Source organism: Anabrus simplex, chromosome 7, assembly GCF_040414725.1.
Source record: "Anabrus simplex isolate iqAnaSimp1 chromosome 7, ASM4041472v1, whole genome shotgun sequence".
Taxonomy (NCBI): Eukaryota; Metazoa; Arthropoda; class Insecta; order Orthoptera; family Tettigoniidae; genus Anabrus; species Anabrus simplex.
Genome location: NC_090271.1, coordinates 6,069,416 through 6,095,062, shown reverse-complemented (window position 1 = coordinate 6,095,062; position 25,647 = coordinate 6,069,416). Strand labels below are relative to the sequence as shown.

The 25,647-nt window shown below is 38.6% G+C and overlaps 1 long non-coding RNA gene across 1 annotated transcript in view; it reads left to right on the top strand.

Annotated features, from left to right (window-relative positions):
* LOC137501560 (uncharacterized) overlaps positions 1-25,405 on the top strand; it is a 37,489-nt gene extending 12,084 nt beyond the window's left edge. The window contains exon 2 of the long non-coding RNA XR_011018611.1: positions 24,055-25,405. This is a non-coding gene — a long non-coding RNA (uncharacterized lncRNA). The remainder of the gene's footprint in view (positions 1-24,054) is intronic.
* Positions 25,406-25,647: the final 242 nt, after the last annotated feature.

Sequence of the window (25,647 nt, the reverse complement as noted above, 5' to 3'; positions counted from 1 at the left end):
TTCTCCGGTGTCTCTTGATATAGTACCGCCCCGATTCCTATTGCTGAAGCATCGGTTCGGATGATGAACTTTCTGTCAAACTGGGGTATCCCAACTTTACGGAATTTTCGAGGAGCCTTTTTGTGTTTAGAAATGCAGTCTCTTGATCATTTCCCCACTTCCAGCGATTATTAGTCTTAAGAAGTTCTGGAAGGGGTGCCACTGCTTCAGTATACCCAGGAAAATGATCTGCGAAAAATCGCGTTAGGCGCAAGAATTGCCTAACATGTGTAATCCTTACTGGTCTCGGAAAGTTCTGTATCGCAGCGATCTTTGCTGGGTTTGGCCTAATACCTTGGCCATCTACTATTTGCCCCAGAAATAACACACTACGTTGGCAGAAATGTGACTTCTCCAGATTAACTTTAAAGTTGCTTCTATTTAGGCCTCGAAATAATAAATTATTTTTCTCTAAGTGCACATCTAAAGTTTTTGTGCTAATTAAGATGTCATCAATATTACGAATAGCGAAGTCTTTTACTTCCTGACTGAGGTTCATTTCTAAGGCCCTTATTAACGCAGAAGTGCTAGTTTTTAAACCAATGGGAAGTCTCTGGAAAATATACGTATGGTTATCAAACAGAAACCCTGTTAGCATACTGGTGGTAGGGTACAAAACGATGTGATGAAAACTGGACGTTAAGTCAACCGCGCTAAAGTACTCCATACCTACAAATTTCTTTAAAATATCCTTGAGATTCGGGGCTCTCTCGTATTCGGGCACTATGTGACTGTTGAGAGATTGCGCATCCAAACATACGCGAATTGACCCACTTGGCTTGGTACCGTACATAATGGACTCAGAAATGGACTCGGGGACTTGGCGATTATCCCATTTCGCTCCATGTCCTCAATAATTTCCGAACCTGGGGAAACACCTTCTCTGGAATGGGATATGGTTTTTGCTTGTAAGGTTCCCAATTGTTAACGCACACCTTATACTGGAAATTTGGGAATTTTCCGGGTTTGGATCCAAAGACTGATTCATGCCGTAACTACAATTCTTTAAGCCTATTCTTGTCTTCAGCAGTAATCTTTGCCTCATCCACCTTTTCAGGCATAAGACCCAAGAATTTTTCTTTTTCCCTTTCCTCTTCTAATTTAGACAGCATGGTTACGAACTCCGGTACTATCTCATCATAACTACCCAACCAATTTTCCGAAATAAAATTTTCCTCATACAAATCTGTTATCCAGATACGTTCTTCAGGTTGGTGGTCCCTATTTACATTCAATTCTATCTCTTCATGAATACCGTTTGCCTTTAGCTTTATGGAGTTAGAGCCCATGTCAATAGCCGCTTCATAATCTCGAAGGAAATCCGCCCCTAGAATAAGGTGATACTCCATCCTTGGGAGTACTACGCAAGGATGGGAGACACGTAAGTTCCCAATCTCAATGTCCAGTAACACCTGCTCCTTACAAGTAGTAGTCTTGTCCGGGATGATGCCTTTAACTTTTAATTTTGAAATTGGTATCGACGGGATGCGAACTTTGGTTTGTAATTCCGAAACAAGTGCCTGCGATACCACACTGTTAGTAGCCGTCAATGTCCTCACGTTTACACCATGAACCCTTGTATATATGATCGGCAACTCTTCAGGTACAGGTAAGTTATTCTTAATTGGATCCTCTATCAAATCTTCTGGCTTAATTACCCAGCTGTGTACGGCTATTCTCATCCATTCTGCTTCCTCGGAATTCAAAGTTCAAAGTTTTTTACCGTCCCGACTGCTTTCAGTATATACAGTCGCATTTGGGTTTAAATTGTGGGGTCGTGAAGCGTTAGCATATTCCTGATAATCCAAGCTCGTCGCTCCATGGCTTCCTCCCATTTACCGTCGAGAAGTTGATTTTTCTTCCCTTTCTCTAGTATGAAAGAAGCTGTTTTGTTTGCCGCTGTCGTGTGAGCGCAGCTGATCCCTTCGTGGTCTGGCACTGCTTTCTCTGTCTTCGTTCCACCGAGGATACGTCCTTCCTGGCCCGCGATAACCAACATCTCGGTTCCAATTCGGTCGGTTATCTCGCCCTCCTCCTTTACCGTCTTCTTCACATTTCTGTGTCATCGCGTTGAGGGTTCCACGTCCGAGTCCGCCAGTTCGACTCTCCTCGATATCCCTGGTTTACTCGTTCTTCTTCCACCAGCGACGAAGTTTGTGTGCCGGAGTTTTGACAATTTCTTTCGTTTCTTCTCGTCAGATGTCCCCCTGTCATGGCATCCACGTGATGCACTGTCTCCAGCGTCCGTATCCTAGGCTGGTGTAATGCGGACGTTTGATCCCATTGCCTTAAGGCCTCTTCTACTTCCACTGCTGTTTTGACATTCGCAGCGATTAAAGTCCTTTGCACTTCGATCGGCAATTGTTTAATAATAGTTATCACTATTTCCTCTTCGGGTGGAGGGTTGTCAAGCTCTTTTAAACGTATAAACTGTGATACAAAAAATTCACTACAACTTGTGCGCGTCGAACCCGCGTACTTTGGCGCGTATAGTTCCATTCTCAAGGCTAATTGGTGACCCTGGTTCCAGCATTTATTTAGGAATGCTTGTTTGAATTCCTCATACGTCTGGAAAGTGTACTTAAAAGCGCGAGCCCAGATTCCAACAGATCCACATTAAAAAATTTCAGCCGTGCGTAGTCGTCTTTCCGGCGGAATGTGGCATTCGTCCATGTACGTCTCTAGGTCTCTCAGAAATGATCGTGGAGTAATCTCTCCATTTGCCTCGAATTTCTTAGGCCTATCTTCAGGTGAACGCACCCATCCATATACTGGAATCGTGTTGACATTACTAAACATTGTCGTGTTTCCTTCTCGAGGCTTGCAGCTGAACGACTCTCCTCGTAGCACGGGTTCGCTCCCTTGGCTTTCATTAAGTATGCCTCGTTCATACTTATTCTCTGAATTGATTATGTAAGAAGCTAAGTTTCCTCTTATTTACCTCACCATCGTCCTGGAATTCTAATTGTTCCAACTTGTCTCTAATCTTCTCTATATCATGCTCTAATCCCAGCATGCGCCTTTCCACTTATTTCTAAGATTGTTCTCTGCGGATTTCTAACCCCATTACTTCAGCTTTAACCTCTTTCCTAGTCTGTTTGAGACCCAATTCAAGTCCTGCTATTTTCGCCTTATTCTTCTCCGTCGACTTCTCCCATTTGTCTACTATTTCCTGCGTCTGGTCCTCTATCCTATTCTCTAATTTCTTCTCTACCATTTCCAAACCCTCTTGCGTTTTATCCATCCTAACTATAACTGCAATCAGATTATCCGTGACAGTCCCTAACTCTTTCACTGTCTTAGCATTCCTCTCTTCCATCTTTTGCTCTATTTCTCCTATACTGCCTTTTATTTCAGTAATCTGGTCGTCTGTAGTCTTACGCGATTCCTCGAACTGTTTCCGTAACTCTTCTGTGTTGGTAACACAGCATATGCGCACATCTTATCTTCTAACTCAGCTAGAGTTTTCCTAGTCACTTCATTCTCTGAGGCCAATTGCTCTAAACGAACGCTAGTGTGTTCCCTGAGCTCATTGATCTGATGTGAGATGCGTGTTTCAGTGTGGGTTAACTGTTCGGTCAGTTGATTAGATAGTTTATCTTACGTGTTAGCTAATCTTTCTTTCATGCGTTCCTCACCTTCCGCGAACTTCTTTGTGAATTTATCGGTCAAACGTTCCTCACTTCCCGCAAATCTTTCTGTGAATTTATCAGTCATATGTTCACTACTCTTGGCCAATTGCTCCGACAAACTTATGTCACTTATGACTTATGACCTGTCCTTTAATGACACCTAATTCCTCTGTAAATTGCTCATTGTTCTTAGCAAGTTGTTTTTATGCTCCCGAAACTGTTCATTGTTCCCTAAATTGTTCGCTCAAGTGTCGTAGCACCTCTTCAATATCGACCGACATAGTATAATTACTTGTCATAAAGTCCTGCGGAGAACTGTTCAGTATATATCGCAGACCTAACTCTTAAATTTCCTAATATTTCATTCAACTATGATTTAGCAATAAATGCTCCCAACAACATAACAATATTGTTTCCACTCAACAGGCAAGAATAACATAAATATGCAACATCACACCTCTCCACATATCCTCAATATAGCCACAACAAAATTTTGAAATTCAGACAACAATAGACCTTAACTTCCAGCAAAATAGGGACAACCGTATCTATAATGGGCTCTAGAGAAAAGAAAATGGACTGCAAAATAACAAACAGAACTCAGTCCCGGTCAACTATCATCAAACAGATCACCAACAAGCACAATATGCAACATCCTCGTTAACTACCTACGCGAATCCAAAGGATGTACATAATATTTCGCGAGGCTAAACTCAAAACCGTACAGATCAAATACCAATGTTGGTTCTTCTGTACTACCTATTATCGAATGTAGCTCATCAGTTTAGATACCGCTCTGCCAAGGCTTGCTCCACTTTACAGATTTATGCGCTATCGCCTCAACAGATATCCAACAGATACGCCTAATGTCAAATAAAACTTGTACGACCCCTTTTTACGAAAATATCAGGTCAAGCGTTCATCGGCATAAAACTATGGTCGTATGACCCCTATTTACGAAAATATCGAGCTCTACGTATCGGCGCCAAGAAACTATGTGCCCTATAATGCCTTCGCCAACGTCAAGCCAATGTTGAAATCTGACCAAGTACATTATAGTTACCAATACACTCACTTTGGCACATAGCTTACCTTGCTCAATAATCCTCTTCATCCGCTCCGGCCTAACAGCAATCTTCAGGGGGTATCGGGTAAAAAGGGGCAACGTAATAAAATAAATTAAATGAAGAGGAATAAAATGAGCAGGTCAGTAACAAATCTAACCAAAATAAACAACGGTTGAGCTGCATCTTCGATTGTAACAAACTGGTTTATTACAATTGCAACCTTACCAAAAGAACACTAAACATCAAAATGAAAACAGCACCTACAACAAGAAGAAAACAAGCACAATACTTGCCGTAAGGGCAGTAGCACAAAATATGAAGCGTGGAGGGCATAGCATGAATGAAAGGGCTGGATCTTATTATTAACGGTTGACAGGTTGCCAGGTTAATATTGCTAACTACCAAATGAGAGACCAGATTATATTGAAAATGAAGAAATTTTAATAAATAAATAAATAAAAAAGAAAATTTAAAATAGGTTGGAAACAATTAAATTTACATATATTCTACTCTTTTAAATAAATTATAACGCAATTAAAACTCAAAGGTGAAACACCATTTTATAATGAATTTTATACTAAGGTAAAATGAATCTGCTAGCAAGATAGGGTTTCTCAAATAAATACTGAATTACTCAAAACAGACATCGCTGAATAAAATTCCCAATAAGATTTACTTAAAATATGGGAAGAAAATATTAAAATAGGTTGCAACCTTTTCAAATAAATTAAAAGATAAACACTAGGAAATGAGTATATAGAAACTCATCGTTATTTTTAGAGTGATGATCATGAGTATACGGGCCCGCAATTACAAATATAGCTTAAAACTGAAATTTGCTACACTACAAAATAGTTAATTACAAGTCACACACAAGGACACGCGAAAAGGCTCCAACCGCGAATAAAAATTACATAAAATAACCGAACAAGATGAAGACACAATGAAATTAAAGTCGACAGCAGTCTCAACTAAATGAAGTACAGTATATCAAAGGAAAATTACAATGAACGTTCCTCACAAAAATAATAGAACACGGAAGCACACCTCAACATAAGTATCAAAATAATAATAATCCTCATCATGGAGAGCAGTAGGCAAAAATGCACGAAGACAAAAGAATAAGGTTAAACGACTTACACAAAATAGCACCTCATAGACGCATAATTAGCGATCCCGAACTCCCTACATTACATTTGTTTTGTATTTCATACCGATTCAGTCCAAAGATCATACACAAGATTTTGGTTACAAAAGTTATACGATGGCTGTTGATGTTGGTCAAATCCACGATGAAATTACTTACTTTTAAATGTCTGCTCCTATGAAATCCCTTCAATTAATTGTAATTTCCAGTACTTGCTTGGAGTTAGGGTATCCAACTTACAACACTTTTAAAACTCCATACCGGAAACGGGAAGAAGACACAAGTTTACTTTCACATTAAAGAAAAAAACAGGTTGGAGCACACTAATAAACTTTTAAAATAGTAAGGGGCATTGCCCCAACCTTCACACTCTTATCCGCCGGAGTCAGACTCCATCAGTAATTCTCTCTCTATGCCCCAAGATGTCCTCTTGGGAGCTTCACACAACACAGCCATCTTGGACCGTCTCAGCGAACACACTGTTCGAGCTCACACTAAGCAAGCAGGAAGAAGCTATTTCCCATTATTCAAAGCGTGCGCGGCGTGATGCGTGCACCAGTCAAACGATAATCCCGCGAATCAAGTTGATCCACCAAATACGTAACAATCGGGAAAAGTTATTTGAATTAAAATTGCCTCGTAATTTCCACAGTTAGGAAACAGTTCCAACAATGGCCGATAATGTAGATAACGTTCCCACACACAAGTATATATGTCCAACGAATGAGGGTATCGTAAATTATTGTCTCAACAATAATCTAAAAATTCTGATAATGAACAAATATCCAATGAAATTTATATAACTGACATAATTGACATAAACAAATCTAAATGATTTCTTGACATAAACGGGTATCTCGATTGAAGTTATAGACCTTGTGGAGGAGATATCTTGCATCACGGAAACATCTGACACTGCAACAGGTGCATAATGGTTACGTCAAATAAAATGAATAAAATAAAATGAATTGAATCATAAATCTGCTCGTAGGCAACTCATATTGTCACGTAAATGTTGTAAAAAATAAGGAAGTGTTTAGTTATCGTAGAAGAATAGAGTACGCAAAATAACCAAAAATCGAAATAAACGCATAGGATAGAAATATGCTTCAAAAATTAAGACACGAGTCTGACCAGTGTGGTTGGCGCAAGCAAACATGGGCGAAGTACAACAGCAAGGTAATGTAAACAGTGAAACCGATGCACACCTTCACATAATGCGTGCCCAGCATTTAACAAAATTCTACATCAAATAGTATTCAGAATCCAATCGCAGCGAATGAGCAGAGTCTGGCGCGAAGCGTTATGCTGAGCCTTTCCAGAAGTCATACGTGGTAGGTGTAGGTTGACAAGAAATTAAGGATAGGTGACACGGCAACCAGTTAGATTTGCACAATACATATGTATTATAAAACCTACAAAATGCGATTACATGGACAATGTTTTGAGGATAGAGGACGATATTCAATTGAAACGAAACGAAGTAGAAATTGTAACACCAATGAAACGGGGCAATTCTGTAAACAGTATAAATTCAAACAAGATGGGAAGAAAGAATATTAATACTAGGTTTATACACCAAAATAATGAATAGGATTAGATACAACAAATTATTGACTAGATGCAATATGACTAGTACCCTATCAAAAAATATATTAACTATATCCAGAAGAATTCTGAAATCACGAAGGCCACTGTACAATGTGAAAACCACCAGGGTCAGCTAAAAAGGAGAATAAAGGAACAATAAGGGAGAAAATGAAATCCAAGGGCTGGCGAAGGGAAAGGAAAATGTTCAGCCTGCAAATAAGTTTTGAGAAAGTAGTGGGGTCACGCACACAACCAGGCGTAAACCCAGTTCCAAAATACAGAAAATCACAGGTATGATTGTCACTTCTAGCGTCTGTTCACGAACTTAGTTTTTTTTTTTAAATGATGTTTTGGAAATATTCATGAGAATTTCAAAATGAACATACTAGTTGATAAATTTTTAGTAGCCACACCAAATCCAACACTGCATATTCAGCCAGAAGGGCATATTAGAAGAGAATAATAGTTTCCTGAATTAGAAATTGAAAACACAATAAGATTAATTTTCGCTCACCCAGCCAGCCGTCGAAGGTTTAGATGTTAAGTTGTACATAAGATAAGATATCGCATACGGACCAGCCGTAATGCGAGTATGAACGCCTCCCTCCACATAGTTCGTCACTGAATGTCTGACTGCCAGTTCGAAGCCAGGGCAAGCATTTATAGCGTAAGAGCAGAGTCCAGAAAGTACGAGAACCAGACGTGACGTACACAAGCAGCGGCAGAGGGGAGGGGACGGAGGGCGAGCAGTAGTCGAGTGCATAGCGGGCTGGGTAACCGGACAAAGCACACGCTGTAGTGAGAGCAGGCCGAAGAAGTTGAGCAGAAGGTAAGGTAGAAATCTTGATATAGGGGAGCACGTTACAATAACTACAAAGAGCATAATCTATTTCTAACGTGAATCTATGTCTCAGCGCTCATAATTACCCTACAGGTTCTAAACAAGCATCGTTTAATTAACAAACACATCCCCTTAAACACAGCCAGGTCATTGCCACCAGTGAACTCGTTATGTACACAAATAGATGTAGCCTTCCTTAGGAAATCCCTGACAGATAACACACACCTCTCCCCTTTCCACCGCCTGCAGCTCAATTACCGCTCTGTTAAAAGAGGCCAAGGAGTTACTCTTGTCCGTCCCTTCGCTAGAACAACCTCATATTTAAATGGGTTTTACTCAAGGGCTGCTCGTACGTGGAACCTTATACCATCTGAGGTAAAGCTACTTCCTTTTCCTCACTTCCTCCGCGAAGTAAAGAAAATGTATATGTAAATATAAACCTATATGTGATGTATATAACTTGTATAAATTAGAAATGCAAGAAGGATGGGTGCAAGTACAGGTGTATGTGGGCGAATGTGTATGCGTGCCCGTGTGTGAGTGGTTGTGAATGAGTGTGTATACAGGGGTCTGAGTGAAAGTGTTCTTACTCTAATATTTTCAGGATAAATCAAGATAATTATTATTCTAAGGGTACAGTGTTTGTAGTGTAAATATGTAAATTTAAAATTGTCTACATAAGTTTGTATGTAAATATTCAGTAGAGTTTATGTACACATGTGGAGATGGAGGCACTTCCGTGTATGTGGGGCTTGCCCTTTCACCATCTACCACCCCTAAATTGTACATGTACAATTTAAGGAAAATAAATAATAATAATAATAATAATAATAATAATAATAATAATAATAATAATAATAATAATAATAATAATAATAATAATAATAATAATATACACTCTACTGTCTTGGAATCGATCGCGAGACTTTCCCAAGTACAACAACCATATGACATCAAATAAAATGAGAAGAACCTATTTACATCATGCAGATACATACGAATAGTTATGTGCCTCTTTGAATGACACCGACAATCGTGTATAAAATTTCGTCTTCCGGATCCTAGTATAAGAAGGTCACTGCTCTCCGGCCCATGAATCTACCACACGCATTGCCCTCATTATAATATCTTTACTACAGGCCATTTATTCCTTAGAGTTCAAATTCAACACTCTAGCGCAGATAAAACTCAAATACAACTGGCCCGTTCATTCTTTATCATTGGTGCTCTCAGCGGCACATTCACATACATCTTATCGGCACTCACATTCACAAATTCCTACGTAAACATTATTTCTCATGCTATTTAGGGCCTCAACTCAATACTTTGGGAATAATAACATTATTCCTCATTTCTTATGGGCTTCCTACGACATGACTTGCTCAGCTTAATACGCCAATCCGAGTGCATTCAAGAGATATAGAAGATCTTAGTCTTTCTTCATTCGACAAGTTATATTACAGGCTACCCTGCTCGTGCACTTTGCTAGTACCTAAACTGCTTGTCTTCATATGAGACCGGATGAGCTCAATTACCCTACCTTGAACATAATATCTCTGCAATAATGACAAGAATAACAACATGCGAATATTAACTAAGCTTGAGTACTGGGCATAAGTTCTATTTACAAGGGCATTCATATCCCAACCTATTTACATATTGGCGGAAGGCCGAATTTATCTACTATTGACCTAACCATTATCATACTGCTGCATGCTTAAACAATGGTGTCTGATGATACAACTGAACAGTCCCCCTGTGGACATCATGTTGACGTTGGAAGCTGGTGACTTGATTATCGCTGATGGTCCACGTTCGCACCCCGATGCTCGGCAGCCGCTTCAACGTGATGGGTGAGCAGTGTCCAGTCCCCCCGTGATGAAGGAAGATCAGATTACAATGTGTCCTCAGTTCGATGCCTATATCTCCCCTCTAACCTTTCCTTTTAATCCCGTGATATCAGGTCACATTCTGAGCGTTATCCACGTAAGACAGTTACTCAATTCTCAACTGCAATTTACTTTACTCTTGACCGCTCTTTCTACTGACCGAATTGAATTAATATCAATCTTCTGAGCCTACACTAGTATGTGTCATTCGTTTAGGACAATATTAGCCTCAGATTATGCGATGTGACTATGCGTCAACACCATTACTAGCAGCGGAATATTCTCACAGGAAAGCAGGTGTACAAAGTTCTGATCTCTATTACAAATGGTTGTTACTTACACGTCCCAAATATAAGGTGAACTCTGACTGCGTTGCTTGTAGATGAAGGTGGTCTCCTCTACTCTGAGTAGCGGCGTGACAGTGATACACACAGTTAAATGACTCTCGCGCCCTCGGCAGTCGTATATATTAGCGATCTCACACCCTCGCTATCAAGCTCCACGTGTGTGGGCTTCATGCGCGCGCCTGCGGAGTGGAAAATTTATCCCGCGGTATGCAATATTAATTACTCATACCTTTATCGTGGTTACAACTAGTGCCATGCAGCATATCAAAATTATCAGAAAAATATCTTGATTGCAGTTCTTGCATCCAATCCTCTGCATTCCTCTTGTAGTCGAAGATATTGAATATATTCTTTTCCCTCCAACATAAACTTCCCCGCGATTTCTCACGGAGCTGTTTGCGTCCCACGCTGCAAGTGAAGAGGTTCGCTGGGGGAATAAATTCTAATGAGCATCTAGCAATTTCAGCTCGCTTCTGACGCTAAGTTCTCGAAAAGCGCGCAATCTCAGATACTATTACATAATACGATGCCACCCGGGGCCCTTTCCTTGTGATCTCATACGATTCCCATAATGATTATTATTATACCAACATTCTTTGACCGTGAACAGAATGGTTCAGTAGGCTGTGAAGAGACCTACTATTATAATACATATCTATGACGAATATTGTCAAAATTCCCTAACAGGAGCATGTAGGCTGTGAGGAGACCTACTATTATAATACATATCTATGACGAATATTGTCAAAATTCCCTAACAGGAGCATGTAGGCTGTGAGGAGACCTACTATTATAATACATATCTATGACGAATATTGTCAAAATTCCCTAACAGGAGCATGTAGGCTGTGAGGAGACCTACTATTATAATACATATCTATGACGAATATTGTCAAAATTCCCTAACAGGAGCATGTAGGCTGTGAGGAGACCTACTATTATAATACATATCTATGACGAATATTGTCAAAATTCCCTAACAGGAGCATGTAGGCTGTGAGGAGACCTACTATTATAATACATATTAATGATGAATATTGTCAAAATCCACTAACAGGAGCATGTAGGCTGTGAGGAACCTACTATTATAATACATATTATATGATGAATATTGTCAAAATCCACTAGCAGGAGCATGTAGGCTGTGAGGAGCCTACTAATATATTACATATTATATGATTAATATTGTCAAAATCCACTAGCAGGAGCATGTAGGCTGTGAGGAGCCTACTATTATATTACATATTATATGATTAATATTGTCAAAATCCACTAACAGGAGCATGTAGGCTGTGAGGAGACCTACTATTATAATATATATTGTATGATGAATATTGTCAAAATCCACTAGCAGGAGCATGTAGGCTGTGAGGAGACCTACTATTATAATATATATTGTATGATGAATATTGTCAAAATCCACTAGCAGGAGCAGGTAGGCTGTGAGGAGACCTACTATTATAATATATATTGTATGATGAATATTGTCAAAATCCACTAGCAGGAGCATGTAGGCTGTGAGAAGACCTACTATTATAATATATATTGTATGATCAATATTGTCAAAATCCACTAGCAGGAGCATGTAGGCTGTGAGGAGACCTACTATTATAATATATATTGTATGATGAATATTGTCAAAATCCACTAGCAGGAGCAGGTAGGCTGTGAGGAGACCTACTATTATAATATATATTGTATGATGAATATTGTCAAAATCCACTAGCAGGAGCATGTAGGCTGTGAGGAGACCTACTATTATAATATATATTGTATGATGAATATTGTCAAAATCCACTAGCAGGAGCATGTAGGCTGTGAGGAGACCTACTATTATAATATATATTGTATGATGAATATTGTCAAAATCCACTAGCAGGAGCAGGTAGGCTGTGAGGAGACCTACTATTATAATATATATTAATGATGAATATTGTCAAAATCCACTAGCAGGAGCATGTAGGCTGTGAGGAGACCTACTATTATAATATATATTGTATGATGAATATTGTCAAAATCCACTAGCAGGAGCATGTAGGCTGTGAGGAGCCTACTATTATAATACATATTAATGATGAATATTGTCAAAATCCACTAACAGGAGCAGGTAGGCTGTGAGGAGACCTACTATTATAATACATATTAATGATTAATATTGTCAAAATCCACTAGCAGGAGCAGGTAGGCTGTGAGGAGACCTACTATTATAATATATATTGTATGATGAATATTGTCAAAATCCACTAACAGCAGCAGGTAGGCTGTGAGGAGACCTACTATTATAATATATATTAATGATGAATATTGTCAAAATCCACTAGCAGGAGCATGTAGGCTGTGAGGAGACCTAGTATTATATTACATATTAATGATTAATATTGTCAAAATCCACTAGCAGGAGCATGTAGGCTGTGAGGAGACCTACTATTATAATATATATTGTATGATGAATATTGTCAAAATCCACTAGCAGGAGCATGTAGGCTGTGAGGAGACCTACTATTATAATATATATTTTATGATGAATATTGTCAAAATCCACTAGCAGGAGCATGTAGGCTGTGAGGAGACCTAGTATTATATTACATATTAATGATGAATATTGTCAAAATCCACTAGCAGGATCAGGTAGGCTGTGAGGAGACCTAGTATTATAATACATATTAATGATGAATATTGGCAAAATCCACTAGCAGGAGCATGTAGGCTGTGAGGAGACCTACTATTATAATATATATTGTATGATGAATATTGTCAAAATCCACTAACAGGAGCATGTAGGCTGTGAGGAGACCTACTATTATAATACATATTATATGATAAATATTGTCAAAATCCACTAGCAGGAGCAGGTAGGCTGTGAGGAGACCTACTATTATAATATATATTAATGATGAATATTGTCAAAATCCACTAGCAGGAGCATGTAGGCTGTGAGGAGACCTAGTATTATATTACATATTAATGATGAATATTGTCAAAATCCACTAGCAGGAGCAGGTAGGCTGTGAGGAGACCTAGTATTATAATACATATTAATGATGAATATTGTCAAAATCCACTAGCAGGAGCATGTAGGCTGTGAGGAGACCTACTATTATAATATATATTGTATGATGAATATTGTTAAAATCCACTAACAGGAGCATGTAGGCTGTGAGGAGACCTACTATTATAATACATATTATATGATTAATATTGTCAAAATCCACTAGCAGGAGCAGGTAGGCTGTGAGGAGACCTACTATTATAATATATATTGTATGATGAATATTGTCAAAATCCACTAGCAGGAGCATGTAGGCTGTGAGGAGACCTACTATTATAATATATATTGTATGATTAATATTGTCAAAATCCACTAGCAGGAGCATGTAGGCTGTGAGGAGACCTACTATTATAATATATATTGTATGATGAATATTGTCAAAATCCACTAGCAGGAGCAGGTAGGCTGTGAGGAGACCTACTATTATAATATATATTAATGATGAATATTGTCAAAATCCACTAGCAGGAGCATGTAGGCTGTGAGGAGACCTAGTATTATATTATGTATTAATGATGAATATTGTCAAAATCCACTAGCAGGAGCATGTAGGCTGTGAGGAGACCTAGTATTATATTACATATTAATGATTAATATTGTCAAAATCCACTAGCAGGAGCATGTAGGCTGTGAGGAGACCTACTATTATAATATATATTGTATGATGAATATTGTCAAAATCCACTAGCAGGAGCATGTAGGCTGTGAGGAGCCTACTATTATAATACATATTAATGATGAATATTGTCAAAATCCACTAACAGGAGCAGGTAGGCTGTGAGGAGACCTACTATTATAATATATATTGTATGATGAATATTGTCAAAATCCACTAGCAGGAGCAGGTAGGCTGTGAGGAGACCTACTATTATAATATATATTAATGATGAATATTGTCAAAATCCACTAGCAGGAGCATGTAGGCTGTGAGGAGACCTAGTATTATATTACATATTGTATGATGAATATTGTCAAAATCCACTAGCAGGAGCAGGTAGGCTGTGAGGAGCCTACTATTATAATATATATTGTATGATGAATATTGTCAAAATCCACTAACAGGAGCAGGTAGGCTGTGAGGAGACCTACTATTATAATGTATATTAATGATGAATATTGTCAAAATCCACTAGCAGGAGCATGTAGGCTGTGAGGAGACCTACTATTATTATATATATATTGTATGATGAATATTGTCAAAATCCACTAGCAGGAGCAGGTAGGCTGTGAGGAGACCTACTATATATTGTATGATGAATATTGTCAAAATCCACTAGCAGGAGCATGTAGGCTGTGAGGAGACCTACTATTATATTACATATTATATGATTAATATTGTCAAAATCCACTAGCAGGAGCATGTAGGCTGTGAGGAGACCTACTATTATAATATATATTAATGATGAATATTGTCAAAATCCACTAGCAGGAGCATGTAGGCTGTGAGGAGACCTACTATTATATTACATATTATATGATTAATATTGTCAAAATCCACTAACAGGAGCAGGTAGGCTGTGAGGAGACCTACTATTATAATATATATTGTATGATGAATATTGTCAAAATCCACTAGCAGGAGCAGGTAGGCTGTGAGGAGACCTACTATTATAATATATATTAATGATGAATATTGTAAAAATCCACTAGCAGGAGCATGTAGGCTGTGAGGAGCCTACTATTATAATACATATTAATGATGAATATTGTCAAAATCCACTAACAGGAGCAGGTAGGCTGTGAGGAGACCTACTATTATAATACATATTATATGATTAATATTGTCAAAATCCACTAACAGGAGCACATAGGCTGTGAGGAGACCTACTATTATAACATATATTGTATGATGAATATTGTCAAAATCCACTAGCAGGAGCATGTAGGCTGTGAGGAGACCTACTATTATATTACATATTATATGATTAATATTGTCAAAATCCACTAGCAGGAGCATGTAGGCTGTGAGGAGACCTACTATTATAATATATATTGTATGATGAATATTGTCAAAATCCACTAACAGGAGCATGTAGGCTCTGAGGAGACCTACTATTATAATATATATTGTATGATGAATATTGTCAAAATCCACTAACAGCAGCAGGTAGGCTGTGAGGAGACCTACTATTATAATATATATTAATGATGAATATTGTCAAAATCCACTAGCAGGAGCAGGTAGGCTGTGAGGAGACCTACTATTATAATATATATTGTATGATGAATATTGTCAAAATCCACTAACAGGAGCAGGTAGGCTGTGAGGAGACCTACTATTATAATATATATTGTATGATGAACATTGTCAAAATCCACTAGCAGGAGCATGTAGGCTGTGAGGAGACCTACTATTATAATATATATTGTATGATGAATATTGTCAAAATCCACTAGCAGGAGCATGTAGGCTGTGAGGAGCCTACTATTATAATACATATTAATGATGAATATTGTCAAAATCCACTAACAGGAGCAGGTAGGCTGTGAGGAGACCTACTATTATAATATATATTGTATGATGAATATTGTCAAAATCCACTAGCAGGAGCAGGTAGGCTGTGAGGAGACCTACTATTATAATATATATTAATGATGAATATTGTCAAAATCCACTAGCAGGAGCATGTAGGCTGTGAGGAGACCTAGTATTATATTACATATTGTATGATGAATATTGTCAAAATCCACTAGCAGGAGCAGGTAGGCTGTGAGGAGCCTACTATTATAATATATATTGTATGATGAATATTGTCAAAATCCACTAACAGGAGCAGGTAGGCTGTGAGGAGACCTACTATTATAATGTATATTAATGATGAATATTGTAAAAATCCACTAGCAGGAGCATGTAGGCTGTGAGGAGACCTACTATTATAATATATATTGTATGATGAATATTGTCAAAATCCACTAGCAGGAGCAGGTAGGCTGTGAGGAGACCTACTATTATAATACATATTGTATGATGAATATTGTCAAAATCCGCTAGCAGGAGCATGTAGGCTGTGAGGAGCCTACTATTATAATATATATTATTGATGAATATTGTCAAAATCCACTAGCAGGAGCATGTAGGCTGTGAGGAGACCTACTATTATATTACATATTATATGATTAATATTGTCAAAATCCACTAGCAGGAGCATGTAGGCTGTGAGGAGACCTAGTATTATAATATATATTGTATGATGAATATTGTCAAAATCCACTAACAGGAGCAGGTAGGCTGTGAGGAGACCTACTATTATAATACATATTGTATGATGAATATTGTCAAAATCCACTAACAGGAGCATGTAGGCTGTGAGGAGACCTAGTATTATATTACATATTAATGATTAATATTGTCAAAATCCACTAGCAGGAGCAGGTAGGCTGTGAGGAGACCTACTATTATAATATATATTGTATGATGAATATTGTCAAAATCCACTAGCAGGAGCAGGTAGGCTGTGAGGAGACCTACTATTATAATATATATTGTATTATGAATATTGTCAAAATCCACTAGCAGGAGCATGTAGGCTGTGAGGAGACCTACTATTATAATATATATTGTATGATGAATATTGTCAAAATCCACTAGCAGGAGCATGTAGGCTGTGAGGAGACCTACTATTATAATATATATTAATGATGAATATTGTCAAAATCCACTAGCAGGAGCATGTAGGCTGTGAGGAGACCTACTATTATAATATATATTAATGATGAATATTGTCAAAATCCACTAGCAGGAGCATGTAGGCTGTGAGGAGACCTACTATTATATTACATATTATATGATTAATATTGATCAAAATCCACTAGCAGGAGCATGTAGGCTGTGAGGAGACCTACTATTATAATATATATTGTATGATGAATATTGTCAAAATCCACTAGCAGGAGCAGGTAGGCTGTGAGGAGACCTACTATTATAATATATATTAATGATGAATATTGTCAAAATCCACTAACAGGAGCATGTAGGCTGTGAGGAGACCTACTATTATAATATATATTGTATGATGAATATTGTCAAAATCCACTAACAGGAGCAGGTAGGCTGTGAGGAGACCTACTATTATAATATATATTGTATGATGAATATTGTCAAAATCCACTAGCAGGAGCATGTAGGCTGTGAGGAGACCTACTATTATAATATATATTGTATGATGAATATTGTCAAAATCCACTAGCAGGAGCATGTAGGCTGTGAGGAGCCTACTATTATATTACGTATTATATGATTAATATTGTCAAAATCCACTAGCAGGAGCAGGTAGGCTGTGAGGAGACCTACTATTGTAATATATATTGTATGATGAATATTGTCAAAATCCACTAGCAGGAGCATGTAGGCTGTGAGGAGACCTACTATTATAATATATATTGTATGATGAATATTGTCAAAATCCACTAACAGGAGCATGTAGGCTGTGAGGAGACCTACTATTATAATATATATTGTATGATGAATATTGTCAAAATCCACTAACAGGAGCAGGTAGGCTGTGAGGAGACCTACTATTATAATATATATTGTATGATGAATATTGTCAAAATCCACTAGCAGGAGCATGTAGGCTGTGAGGAGACCTAGTATTATATTGCATATTAATGATTAATATTGTCAAAATCCACTAGCAGGAGCAGGTAGGCTGTGAGGAGACCTACTATTATAATACATATTAATGATTAATATTGTCAAAATCCACTAGCAGGAGCAGGTAGGCTGTGAGGAGACCTACTATTATAATATATATTGTATGATGAATATTGTCAAAATCCACTAGCAGGAGCAGGTAGGCTGTGAGGAGACCTACTATTATAATATATATTGTATGATGAATATTGTCAAAATCCACTAGCAGGAGCAGGTAGGCTGTGAGGAGACCTAGTATTATATTACATATTAATGATTAATATTGTCAAAATCCACTAGCAGGAGCAGGTAGGCTGTGAGGAGACCTACTATTATAATACATATTAATGATGAATATTTTCAAAATCCACTAACAGGAGCATGTAGGCTGTGAGGAGACCTACTATTATAATATATATTGTATGATGAATATTGTCAAAATCCACTAGCAGGAGCATGTAGGCTGTGAGGAGACCTACTATTATAATATATATTGTATGATGAATATTGTCAAAATCCACTAGCAGGAGCATGTAGGCTGTGAGGAGACCTACTATTATATTACGTATTATATGATTAATATTGTCAAAATCCACTAGCAGGAGCATGTAGGCTGTGAGGAGACCTACTATTATAATACATATTTTATGATGAATATTGTCAAAATCCTCTAGCAGGAGCAGGTAGGCTGTGAGGAGACCTACTATTATAATATATATTGTATGATGAATATTGTCAAAATCCACTAGCAGGAGCATGTAGGCTGTGAGGAGACCTACTATTATAATATATATTGTATGATGAATATTGTCAAAATCCACTAACAGGAGCATGTAGGCTGTGAGGAGACCTACTATTATAATATATATTGTATGATGAATATCATCAAAATCATTCAAGGGGAGTTCATAGACTGTGAGGGGACCTACTATTATAATTCATATTAATGATGAATATGCCGTAATTCAACCGGCAGGACGACCCAAAGGAGAGCGGGCCAGGGATCTGGATATAAATGTAAGGTCCAACCCAGAGGTTTAACGTCAAGACCCAATTCCAAACAGCTTGACAACAACATTTATTCACAGACAATGGAAAATAAACAAATTCGGAAGCGCTTGGAAATCAACATAACTAAAGGAGGGTTTTGACCCGTTTCCATTTCTCATCCTCGTAAAACATAGAGGAATTCCTCTCCTCCTATAAAAGGTCTAACATAACGTAACCTGCGCGCCTTGGTACAAAATAAATGTCTGACTAATCACTACAGCGCTGCAACGTATATACAGCTCACCAGTTACAAGGTAAAGAAAAATCTTCTAACAGTGAAGACACAATGAATAGCTCTTTCGGGCACAATGACACGCATACTTCCTAAACTACACGTCCAGAACATTCTGGCACCTTTCTCTCATTTTCGTGAGCTTTTCCCTCATGATACAAGAAGCATACAACACTTTAAGTTAATTTCACAAAATATCTCGGCACCAAGCCGTCTCTTATCAAATTACAACCAGATGCATGGCGTTACATATCCGTACAAGTTCCTAGTTTCAAGTTCCTCCCATCATCCTACCAACACATAGCAAGCCAGTAGATCTTACCTCCCATGCCCCCCTCACGGTCCTTGGTTCAACGAAAGAGTAGTGCTCTACTCCAAGAGCAGCAGGGGAGGACTCACTACCAACGTCAGCACGTCCCCTCTCTCGGAGAAGCCGGGAGGGGATAAGCGGCCGCGGGCAGGGCATGACAGATACGACGAAAGAGAGCAGAAGGGCGCTCCAGGACGGAAAGAAATCCCTTGCCCATGGAGCCATAAGTGAGGAACAGGGAGAGACACATTTATTACAAAATATCAATGCCTAGGACATTCAGAAATACCCACAATTAATAGTAGTAAATTTCAATGAGCTCACTAGGAGCACTGCACAGGTATCAAGTCCTTTAAGGCGGGAGGAGACCAAACACACGGTTCAATGAATATCATAGGCTGTGAGGGGACCTACTATCTATATGTATAAAATAAGAGTTTTGTCTGTACATTGCTCAGAATTTGAAAATAATGTTATTTCTGTATCGGTCATTTCCACAGTAACGTGGAAATGCACTTTTTATTTTTCCGTAATTTCTGTCTGTCTGTATGTCTGTCTGTATGTACGTATGTACACGCATCACTAGAAAACGGCTAAAGAGAATTTAATGAAAATCGGTATGCAGTGTCGCATAATAAGTCGCTACAATCTAAGCGATAAATAATTTTATTTGCGCTGATAGAAATGGTAGTTTAGGGGAAGGCCTGATATTTAAATTTCAAAATATTAATGTTATTAGTGGTCCTATCTTAATGAAAGATGGTATGCAAAATCGTGGAATAAGTCGCTACAATCTAGGCTATAAATAATTTTATTCACGCTGAGTGAAATGGTAGTTTAGGGGAAGCCTAAAATTTAATTCTCGAATATGTATATTTTTAGTGGCCGTATCGATTAATACTATATAACAAAAGTTATATAGAATAACATTTTCGACCATTTATGTCTTATACATTGTTACCATACCGGCTATGGTAACACAGATATTCATGAATTTGTATTTATGTTGCTAAGTCCATATCGACGCCGAGCCACGAGAAAATGGGTTAACAGAATTTAATGAAAATCGATATATAGAGTGGAGGAATGAGAAACTACAGTCTAAGCTATAAACAATTTGATTCACCCTGGATAAAATTGTAGGTTAGGGGAAGGCACCTAAAATTTTTTTTTTTTAAATACTTATATTTTTGGTCCTATCGAAAAGTACTGCATAACAAAAGTTACTGAGAATACAATTTCCAATCATTTATGTTTCATTCAGTTTTACCGTACCGACTATGATAAGAGTGGTATTTCAGAGTCGGAAGAAAACTAAATGTGAAGGCCTACAATATCGAAAGCGCGTAACATTGATCAACAATAACATTACATTGACCATTTTTTGTTGTGATGCTGCCTCTCAACTCCGATAGATGGGATTACTGCTGCGTATCGAGTATAATAGCCTGACTGAATATTGGCGGGAAATAGCCGGGGAGTTAGAAAACTTTCTTCTTTAGCATGCTATTCCTCTGGTTCATACATTTTCTTATACAGCTGGTACGTAACACACTGGTTCTTTATAGTATTCCAGTTATTCGATCCCTACTCTGACGCGCTGCACAGAGGCTCACTTCAGCAGTTGTAGTATGAACTGGTCTAGAATAACAATTTAGGCCTATTCCAAATTATAGCACCACAATTCACTAAATAACTCAAAATTCAAAACTGAAAAGAGCCGTTTCTTAAGAAAAGTTCTTCCTCTTCATTTTTACTAAATTTTACATCATTTTATTCGAAATTATCAGCGAAGTGGGGGTTTCTCCTCTGGCTTGGAGGAAAAATTTGCCTCCCAGTCAGATAGATTTTTCAGCCGCCAGTGTAGTGAATTGATATTTTCCGACTCATCGGGTACTTCTAGGAAACAGATTAGTAACAGGGCATAGTTTTTGCCCTGGGAGCATCCGCTATTCGACCCTCTCCCCGCCGAAGAAAGACGAAGGGTGTTCACGAATCACGGCTGTTTGCGGCTGGAACTTTGGACTGTTAGATCGGCAGCGTAGTCATGTTCGTTAAAAGTGAGAAAATGTGTGGTGTTTCATTTGATCGAGTATTCCATTTGAATGCACTGCTTTTAATCGCGCCATTTCTACTGACGTCATTGTAATGTATGTTCATTTCAGTTGGTAAAACCACTAAGACAGTCTTCCTGAGAATGTAAAAAGGCAAGTGGAGAGTAGGTGTCTACCATTATAATGAAAACTCCCCAACCTGATTGTGACTGATGGTATGTAAACGGGTCTACCATTACAGTGAAAATTCCCTAACTCAGTCTTCATACGAGAAAAGATGTTTGGTGACTTCCCCGTCGCGTTTCTAGGGTAACGTTAAGAGCTACACTCTCGCTCACAACGTCTACACTAGAATTTCGTGTACAATGTAGAATTCCATAGCGAAGCATGGGTACGTCAGCTAGTATATAATAGTAGATCTCCTCACAACCTATGAGCTCCCTGAGAATTTTGACAATATTTATCATACAATATTATATTATAATAGGAGGTCTCCTCACAGCCTTTTAAAGAAATGACATCACTGTATGTGGCAAACCGCAGACGCGTATGCTGATGTAGCGACATCTTAACATCCCTTGTGAGATAAATTTTTATTCCGTGTTTGGTGCATATTAGCAGTAACTGAGTGTAGGGAGGGTTCAGGTTTTTCCTGGCCTGTGCAGGATGCAGTATGCAATGCATATAAATTCGAGTCCTATTATCGGTACTGTATAAATAGTGTGACTTAATGAATTGTAAATAAGTTATATCAATTGCGCTATTGTAAACAGCTACCGGTACTCTGATGCGAAGTCCCCTTTCTTGTAGTAGGAGAAGAACAGTAAGCGACTGTGGGTATGTTCGGCGGCGATATAGCATTGAGTGACTTGGCCATAAGCTAAATAGTGCAGACTGGAAATGAGAAGGCTGCACCACGAGGAGCGTGTGGCTGATGGGGAAGACAGTCTCAAATAATGTTGTTTTTTGTTGGCCCAACCCTCGTCTTGTTTTTCTAAGGGGGCGGGTATTTATGACTGGATGCCCTTCCTGACGTCAACCTCATGAGATGAAATAAGTGACATGATATATGGTAGAAGGAAAGGAGAGGGTGAAAGCCGGTGGCGGCACACAGCCTACTCCTGCCGAATAGCACCAAGGGGACTCCTCAGGGCGAATCGCCGTCAACAGCGTCATATACCCTCACTCCATATGAGCACTGCGGAGAGGTTGAAATGTAATCCAGGCTTTAGGCACGCAATACGAGCAATTTCTCTGACTAACAGCAGGACAGATCCGTTCCTTTTGGTTGTCACTGAATTGGACGGCGTGTGGCCTGCACTGGCATAGAGGACACTTTTCCTGAAACTGTTTACTATGCCTGTGACTACAGCAGAAGACAACTCGTTGGCTGAATGGTCAGTGTACTGGCCTTCGGTAGAGGGTCCCGGGTTCGATTCCCGGTCGGGTCGGGAATTTTAACCTTCCTTTGTTAATTCCAGTGGCTCGGGGTCTGCGTGTTTGTGCTGCCCCCAACAACCCTACATAACATTATCCTCCGTCACAATAACACGCAGTTACCTACACACGGCAGATGCCGCCCACCCTCATCGGAGGGTCTGCCTTACAAGGGTTACTAGAAATAATCACACGAAATTAATTATTACTACAGCAGAAGCAAAGAGATGTTTTTCAACGCGGAAATGGACCAAAGCAATTCTTCAGAATTCCACGGATCAAGATCGTCTCAGTGCATTGGCGATGCTGGCGATCGAGAAGCGCCTTTTTAGCGAGTTGAAGATAGTTGGTTCGTTATTGGGAAGGTTCGCAGCACAGAAAGACGTGAGCGTGCACTAATGGCATGTAAGTTAACTTCAGCTTTGCATTCATGTCACTCAGTAAGCCATCTAGTGGCGAACGAGAGTAAAACTTACTACGGACCAACGGTAAAGAGAAGTCTTGCTCATCAACAGATGCACCTTGTTTTGTGACAGCTTATTATCATGTCTGTTTCTTTCCAGGATACAATGGTTGTTGATGTGTGCTCTATTGTTGGGTCACGCTGGTACGGTTCTTGACAGCTTATTATCATGTCTGTTTCTTTCCAGGATACAATGGTTGTTGATGTGTGCTCTATTGTTGGGTCACCCTGGTACGGTTCTTGACAGCTTATTATCATGTCTGTTTCTTTCCAGGATACAATGGTGAGAACAGTTATGTTCTTGTTGATGTGTGCTCTATTGATGGCAGTGGTTTCGGGGTCACCCTGGTACGGTCGTTTCGACACACGGCGTCACTACCCCCGCAACAACAACAGGTCTGGTCGCAACAGATACAAGTCGATTTGCAGAACAATCAACGCTGACAACTACGCATTCCCTGGACGAGTGCCATATCCGTCTGCACCATTGTGTCCGTACTGACCAACTGTACTGGTGTGCAGTGTGTGGAAAGCTCAGGGAAACGAACAAGCGTAGGGACTTGCTGTTTTGTTTCTTATCGAAAACCACGTTATAGCATTGAGCACACTGTTGATTGAGTCGTTGTGGTTGAAATGCATGTTTGCAATGTAAAGATGTTTGTATACTGACCAGACAACAAAATCAGATTCCAGCAAATGGAGGAACAGGTCCTCAATGCAAGTCATATCGACGGCAGCAAGTGTGAGCTACCGTCATCAGTAAAACTCTTAATTCAATATAAAAATCTCCAGTGCCCCAAATTTAGCAGCAATATACATCTTACGAATATCGTAAGAATACATTCACCGATGAAAAGAATCGCAACTCATGTTACGATGTTTCTCCTGGGAGAAAGATAGCATGATTAACTGCAGTTATGATAGGAAGAAATTTACTAGTCATGTGCCCATTGAAGATGTTGTCATCACTTTCAAGACAAACTGGCACACCAGAACACAGCTCATGCATGAGCGTGGATATCGACATCTGACGGTGTTTAAATGATATCACAAACAGGAAACCAATATATCGCTCGCATATTTCATCGTAAGTCCATGAACATTATTAGAGCCAATGCTTACAGATTTATTTATTTTTTGCTATTTGCTTTACTTCGCACTGACATACATAGGTCTTTTGGCGACGATAAACAGATTATTTAAATTCCGTAATTTGTAAATGTTCATCTGTGAAGTTTTAACTGGATTTACAGCGATTATCTCAACTTGTTTTTTTTTTTCTCCTGTAAACTTGTCAGTTTGAAGTTGTGATGATAATACTTGAAGCCATCGATATCACCTTTGCGTTCACCACAAACTGTGTCACGTGAGTCTAATGCAAGCTTCAGCCAGAACGATTTTTCAAACAAAGGCGAGTGCCACCCAATGTTGTGTGTTTACCTAATATGTTAATATGAACTTGTTGTGTCTAAATTTTGTACAAGAAAAGAAGCTCAAACTTTGCTTCTATAGAGACAAATATTACAGAATGCTCAGCTCTGTTTGTACGATGTTACCTTGTTTCATACCAATGTACATGTAATTTTCTATACTATTTTTACACAATAAATATCACATGAAGTGTTCTGACAGTCTCTCTTTCAATAGATCAAATGACCACTTCCTGTAAACCATAGAGAGTATGATGCATCTGTGAAGATACCAAACTAATCATGGATTCTCAAACCCCTCCAACTCTTTGTGTGATTCACATCAAAATACACAACTTGTAGGTAACTTCAAAGCTGCACGGCCCGTTGAAAACATATATAACACTGTACATTAAACATTCTATAAGAACATCCTGACATATTATGACATCACATGC